The sequence below is a fragment of the Ovis canadensis genome, chromosome X (genome assembly GCF_042477335.2).
Source record: "Ovis canadensis isolate MfBH-ARS-UI-01 breed Bighorn chromosome X, ARS-UI_OviCan_v2, whole genome shotgun sequence".
Lineage (NCBI taxonomy): Eukaryota > Metazoa > Chordata > Mammalia > Artiodactyla > Bovidae > Ovis > Ovis canadensis.
This window is the reverse complement of record NC_091727.1, coordinates 16,558,447-16,566,364: the sequence shown is the minus strand read 5'-3', so window position 1 is coordinate 16,566,364 and position 7,918 is coordinate 16,558,447. Positions and strand designations below refer to the sequence as shown.

At 40.7% G+C, this 7,918-nt stretch overlaps 1 pseudogene; it reads left to right on the top strand.

Moving 5' to 3' along the window:
• Nucleotides 1-6,820: 6,820 nt before the first annotated feature.
• Nucleotides 6,821-7,568, top strand: LOC138930425 (poly(rC)-binding protein 2-like; annotated as a pseudogene).
• The last annotated feature ends 350 nt before the right edge of the window (nt 7,569-7,918 follow it).

The following is a 7,918-nucleotide window of genomic DNA, read 5'->3' as shown; positions in this document are numbered from 1 at the left end:
ATCAGTGTTTGGTATTTTGGCTTGGGATACTGTGGGACCACAGCTAATATCTAGGTTTATGGAACCTAAATTAAAACACTCTTTTTATATTCTTGTACTGTGTTTCCTGGTGTTTGTCTGGAATCAGAGAAGTGAAAGAAGGAAAAGAGTTCTCTGGCAAGGAAGCAAATTGTAATAATACAAAGAGGCATATTGTCTCACATGGAATCTGGTCTGCTTGGGGCCATCTCACATGAGGGGAAGAAAGGCACAGGTAGGAAAATACATTTCCCCCCGTTCAAGCCATTTACCAAGGCCTCTGCCTCCGTGTGTGTGTGTTTAAATATCCTTCCCTACTGCAGGGTCATAAAGATATTATAAGGGTTAATTTTTCAACTTGGCTAGGCTATGGTGCCCAGTTATTTGGTCAAATACCAGTCTAGACATTGCTGTGAAGACATTTTACAAATGTGATTTAACATTTATATCAGTAGACTTTGATAAAGAAGGTTACCATCCACAGCATGTAGGGGCCTTATTCGATCAGCTGAAAGCCTTCAGACAAAGGACTGAGCTTCCTCAAGGAAGAAGGAATTTGTTCTCCGAACTGCCTTCAGACTCAAGACTGTTAACAGCAACTCTTGCCAGAATTTCCACCCTGCTGGCCTGCCCTGGGGATTTTAGACTTTCCAGTCCCAGCCCTACAATGTTGTCAGTCAGTTCCTTAAAATAGCTAAATAACTAAATCAATCTCTCTCATATATATATATATATATATATATATATATATATATATATATATGTATGTATACATGCACACATATACATATACATATATCACAAACACACACATACATCAATAAGGTATATACACCAATCTATACATATACACACATCCTATTGGTTCCATTTCTCTGGTGAACTCTAATACAGATATTCTCCTATGTGTTGTTCTAAAAGTTAAGTTTGGCATTTTACAACTAACTTCTTAACCCATCTGGAATTGATTTTGAGGATATATTCCTAATTTATTATTTCTTCAGTCAATTTCATGTGTTTGAGGAAATAAAAAGAGATAAATGTCTGCATTTGCCAGTCCTCTTGGTCGTAATTTTGTGTGTCTTTTTAAAAGCATAAACATCTAGTTCTCACTGCACAAATTCTGATTCAGCAGGTCTGAGTTGGGGCGTAAGCACATATATTTTGTTAATACAGGCAATTTTGAAGTTCTATCTAGAAGAAAATATAGAGTGAATATTTTTAATATCCTCTAGATAGGAAACATCTGAAAATGACATCAGAGACAAAATCCACTAAGAGAAAAAGCATGAAATATTTGACCATATTAAATATTTCTAAACTGTATAGAACTATCAGTTATAAGATGAATAAGCTCTAAAGATCTAAGGTATAACATGGTGACTAGTTGACAATACTGAATAGTGTGTAACTGAAATTTGCTGAGAGTAGAACTTAAGTGTTCACACCAAAGATAAGGTAAATATGTGAGGTGATGCACATGTTAATTAACTCAATGGTCAGAATCCTTTCACAATGTATGAAAAAAAGGTGTTAGTCACTCAGTCATGTACAACTCTTTTGCAACCCCACAGACTCTAGCCCACCAGGCTCCTCTGTCTATGGGATTCTCCAGGCAAGAATACTGCAATGGGTTGCCATGTCCTCCTCCAGGGGATCTTCCTGACCCAGGGATTGAACTCAGGTCTCTTACATTGCAGGCAGATTCTTTACTGTCTGAGTCACCAGGAAAGTATATGTATATCACATCATCACTTTGCACACTTTAATTACAATTCTATTTCTCAATTAAACTTCAATCAAGCTGAAAAATTGATATAGAAAAGTGCATCCATAAGATTTTTATTTCATTTTTATTTTATTTTTATTTCTGTACAGCAAATACCACCAAAAGGAAAGTAAAAAAGTAGAAGGACAGACTTGGGAAAATGTACAATACATATCAAAGATTAATATCCCTATATAAAGAGCTCTTATAAGTAAATACTATAGGAATAACGAATAGATCAGAATGATTAAGAAACTGAGTTATGGGATCTCCCTGCATGGTTCTGAATCCTGGCTACAGCACTTACAAGATCCTGGTGGACATATTATTGCACCTCTGCCTCTATTTTTGCATCTCTAATATCAGAATAATAATAACTTCATTGGGTGATGATGAATATTAAAATAGGTAATGACTGCTAAGGGTTTAGAATAGTAACACATTGTAAGGCATCAATAAATATTAACTTTCTAATTAAAAGAGGAACCTTCCAAAGAGAAGTGGACAGATGACATAAATGGTTGATTCACTAAAAGCAACAATAATGTATATAAATCAATATCTAAGTGACAAACTTATTCCAAGATATACTTAGCATACAACCACTGGATGCTAAATGAATCTTTCCAAATAAAATAATAAATTGGCTGCCACCAAGAATATAAAAATAATTTAATGACCTTTTAAGTTTTTGAAATAAAACATGAAAACCTATGCCTGATTTAAGCTGTTTAACAGAGTAACAGTATTAATAGCTAACATTTAAATAGCACTTGCTGTATGCCAAGGCATCATGTGTTTTGCATTCTTTTGCAAAGAATACTATTATCATTTCTTTCTTCTGGCTGAGGAAACTGAGGCTCAGAGAGGTCTAATAATTTGTTCAAGGTCATACAGCTAGTAAAATGGCAGATCTGTGGTTGATCCCAAGCAGTCTGTTTCCTAAGTCTGTGCCTTTAACTGGCATAAGACAGAAAAAAATTATATATAAATGTGAAAGATCGTTTCTTAATTATTTGGTGTCTGAAAGTTACAGCTGTGAGATATCCAGCATGTTCCCTTGTCTCTTGCAGGCTTCCTAACTTCATGCAATTTCATCAAGCATTAAAGCACCAGGGTGGATGTGGTGGTGAAGATGTGCTAGCTGTCAAACGGTTCCATTGTGCTGCTTGCTGTCACTCTCTGAGAGGGATCTGTTGAGGGAGATGGACAACATGAAACCTCTAACTAAAAGCAGGTCTGTCACCTGACAGGAGAAGGCAATGGCACCCCACTCCAGTACTCTTGCCTGGAAAATCCTGCGGATGGAGGAGGCTGGTAGGCTGCAGTCCATGGGGTTGCGAAGAGTCGGACACGACAGAGCAACTTCACTTTCCCTTTTCCCTTTCATGCATTGGAGAAGGAAATGGCAACCCACTCCAGTGTTCTTGCCTGGAGAATCCCAGGGACAGGGGAGCCTGGTGGGCTGCCATCTATGGGGTCGCACAGAGTCGGACACGACTGAAGTGACTTAGCAGCAGTCACCTGACAAGGTTCTTATAATTTCTGTTTTCCCTCTCCATCAAGACCACCAACTATAGAAAGTTATTTATAAGGTTGTTTTTCCCAAGGTTGTTCATCCCATTCTATTGTGCAAGAGGCATTTTTATACCCCATTACCAGCACAGCTCTGTATACACTACAAAGAGCAAATGTTCAATAAAAGTATAGATGATGAGGAGGAGGAGGCTCAGGCATATTACCTAGCAAATGCTCAAAAGAGGGGTGATGTGGCTGACTAGTTAAAAGCAGAACTTTAGGGTCAGAGTAGACCTGGGTTCAAATCCTGTCACCACCATTTACAACTTGTGGGTCCTTGGGCCAGTCAGTTAATCTCCTGGTGTCAAATAGAGATAGGAGGGCATCATAAAGATGAAATGATATAATTCTTGTCAAGAATTCAGCCGGAGCTGCTTCTCTCGACCATCATCATCAACAACTCAACTTAATAAAAAGCTTAGAAACTATGACTTCATCACATTCAAAATTATCTATAGACTTCAATGTCATCTGAAGCAAAAACATAGATCCATGTCATGAAAGACAGAAACTGGGAGTTTACAGGTTTTGGTGACAAACCTTTCTTGTGGTCTCAACAGTATAAAGTGAGTACAAGATGGTGGCCTCAGGTGGTCAAAGGTAATCAAGACTGGTAATTCCATCTGGAGTCACCTGATGAAACTTGTCGTTTCCCGAGAGAAATTACCCTCCCTCTGCCCCCAGTGCTGCTGTGACTTAGAGCTGTTATCCTTTCCCAACTCAGCATGGCCACAGTCATCCACTGCCAACGCTTGAGAACAATAGAAAGCTGGCCTGGACCTATCCTGCCTGTTCGTTACTGCCCCACATAACCCTGCTTCTTTTCTTTCAACAGACAGGGTTAATATGTGCAGCCTTAGATTATAATTTGAAGTCCGCAACAGAGTTGTGTTGAAAAAAGCCAAGGAATAGATTTTGTTAGACACAAACCAGTGAAACGAAAGGAAACATCATCGTTTTTGTACCAAATGCAATCTAATGATAAGCTGTATATGTGAGAATCCATCTGTTCCTTGGGTTGTAATTAAATTTCTCCTTGAACAACCATCTTGTATACTTAGGGGAAACTGTTTACATTTCATCATATCTTTGAAAAGGTAATCGATCTCTATCTTAATCAACCTTTCTTACTTGGATCATTTCTTTGAAAGGCTGATGAACATGGTTGCTTTTAAAAATACATCTCAGCAGTGAATTTGACTGGTATCAGAAGTACCATAAATCAGTGCAGTTTTAGAGATAGTTTTGATAATGAATGGCTCTGATGCCCAAAGCACCTTTGGCAGACTGATGCAGCAATGGCTCCCAATTTGTTCAAGTCTCTGTATCCATACCCTTGGGGAGTCTCCTTCTACTTAGACTCTAGACTTGGCTGTGTGATTGTCTGATCCACAGCATAAACACAAATGTGATGCAAGCAAAGATTTGAAAATCACGTGCACACTGGAGCTCTCCCTCTCTTGCTATTCTTAGGACTCTTGTTATAGCTGCAACATGAATAAACCCATCTGGGGCTGTCTGATGAAAGATAAGAGAAATCCATAGCTGGAACTTAAATGGCTGCCTCAGCTAACAGCCTGCCAGCATCCTAGCTGACCCAGTGGCCATCTGTAGACACATAGGAGTGACACCTAGTTGAGACCAGCAGAAAGCTCATCCATTTGAGCCCAGTCCAAATTTCCAGATTACAAAATTGTGGTGGCTATTTTTAAGCCACTAGGCTGTGGGGAGGTTTGTTATACAGTGAAAGCTAACTGACTCAGTGGCCCAGTTAGAGCAGAGTTGTTGCACCAGCACTGGGGCAGAGGTTGGACTCCATCTGAATTATTTTGCTTATAAACAGCTGTGAAGGACACGAACCTAGAACAACCAAAAGTGAGCAAACACCAGGTGGTCCATCCATCCACAGATACACAGGTCATCACGGTGATTAGGAAAACTAGAATATACCCTGTCACAGAGGAGAGGCATGGGCTGACCCTTCACTATTCAGTGTTTGGGATCAGTTGAGTAGACACTTGAAATTATGAGGATTTTAGGAACACCGAGAGCCTCCAGTTCAGCACCACCTAAAACTTCATTTGTTTGTATTTTGTGTTTCACGCTTTGCACAAAGCTCCTGAAGCCCTTGGTCAGATCAACTGACTCGTGAAACTGAAACTTGTTCTATGACTTTTTTCCATCTACTTTTCCTAAGTATACGCTCTGTAAAATCTCCCTTAGGAAAAGGGTTCTGTGGTCACATAAATTATTAGATACTCCTGATTCCTCTTGGAATTTCACAATGTACCTTGGTATTCTAAAGTCCTGATTGTTTTCATGTATTCCAGTGCTGAGATGTATATGACCATGGAACTCTTTTTGTGAGTAACATATATTAAATCCTCATTAACCAATGCTTTTCAGAGAATGCTTTGAGAAAGCTCTTTTAAAAAACTTTCTTACAGTGAGATACGGCATACATATGGAAAAGTACATGAAGCACAAACACACAGCACAATGAATTACTGTAGACCAAACACTCCTCCAGCTACCACCCTCATCAACAAGCAGACCACTGCCAACACCTCCACTAGACCCCTGCGCACTCCTAATCCATCAGGGTTTCCTCCTTTCTCTCGCGAGAGAACCATGGCCCTGACTTTATGGTAATAGCTTCCTTGCCGTGTTCAATGTTTTGCCGCCTAGTATATATACCTAAACTGGAGACTTGTTTTGTGTGTTTTTGAACGCTATATAAATGGAATTATATGCTACATATTGGAGGGGAAGGTGGTGTAAGTATCTTCAACTTTAACAGATAATGTCAAAGTCTTTGCCAAATCGAGGGAAAGGGTACCCACAGACATGCCTACCACCAGGGTACAAGAGTTCCAGTTGCTCTCTAGCAGATGTTTTCATTTCTGGCATCTACTCAATGGACAGGGGAGCTTTGAATTTGCATTTCTCTGTTTAGTAAGGAGGTTGAGCACATTTCATTATGTTTACTGGTCATTTGTATATCTTCTTTTGTGCTGCTCATGTTCAAGCTTTCTGCTCATTTCTCGATGGGGTTTCTACTTCTCTCTTAATGGATAGGACTTCTTTATCTATTCTAGGTAAAAGTCTTTTATTGGGTACAGGAGCTGCAAAGGTATTCTCTTGCTCTTTGGCTTGTTTTTTCTCTTTCTTAATGGGGTCTACTGTTGAACAAAAGTTCTTCATTTAAACATAATCACATCTATCAGTTGTTTTCCTTTTATGCTTAGTTCTTAGTGTGACACCTGTAATATCTGTCTCTGGGTCCAGTGGTATTCCAAGGAGCTGGACTTGAAATAGACTACTACTGGTAGTAGTCAAAGCCAAAAACTGCAGATTGGAGAAGAAAAGGGTGGGAATGGGGAGGGCAGAATGCCAGAGGAGAAATGATAGGGGTTATCAAGAAGGCAACAGGGGCCCTTCAGGTGGATAGAGGGTATGACTGCAAGTGGACTGAATGTCGCTTTCACCAGACAGCTCCTTATGCATGAAAAGGATGTTGGCAGTGTCTCAGAATGAACAGAGAATCAGTTAAGAAGATGTGTGGGAAGCGTAATGTACATATCAACATCTCCAAAGGGAATTGTGCTGAGAGAATTACCACTCTGGCTGGACCCACGAATGCCATCTTTAAAGCCTTTGCCACCATCATGGATGAACTGGAAGAGGACATCAGCACAGCTGCCAGCAAACCCCGGCCACCCTGAACCTAGTGGTCCCTGCTAGTGATGTGGCTCTCTCACTCAGAAAGGTGGTTTCGAGATCAACAAAATATGACAAGGGAGTACAGGGGTTCAGGACCAGGTGGCAGGGAATCTGCCTCCCTACTCGAGTGACCAGGCCATTATAATCTCTGATGTAAGCCATCACTGAGTGTATCTGATAAGCCCTTCTGGTCATGTTGGAGTCACCCTGACTCCAAAGGCCATCCAGCTCCCTGGTCATCTTTGCAGTGATCAGGACACATAAGACACAGGCAATGATGGCATGGGCTTTCCTCATCCCTACTCCACTGCCCATCCACGTGCCTCAACCCTGGAGGCCTATAGAATTCAAGGATGCTACTTCACAACCACATTTGACCAAGCTTCCCCTGTTGGCAATGTGAAAATCTTGTTTTCCTCTGAGGCACGGCAACCCTGGATTCAGTGACATTGAGTCCACTCTCCAGAGATGTATCTACTGAGACTACTCATGGACTCATCATTTCAAGCATTTTCATTGACCTCTTATGGGTACCACCATACAAGGGGTAACCATTCTCTTCTCCAGGGGATCTTCCCAACCCAGGGATAGAATTCAGTCTCCTGGACTGCAGGCAGATTCTTTACCATCTGAGCCACCAGGGAAGCCCAGTACCACCACACAATGGGGCATTAGGGTGCCCAAATCAGTAAGAGTCATCAGACACGGGGCATAGTTCATCATTGCAAACTCAAAGGAAGGACCTACCGTTAGGCCAGTGGCCATCACTGGATCTGCTGCCAGCATTAGCCTGGTTCCGTATCTAGTTGTCCAACTGTCCTCAGAAATAGG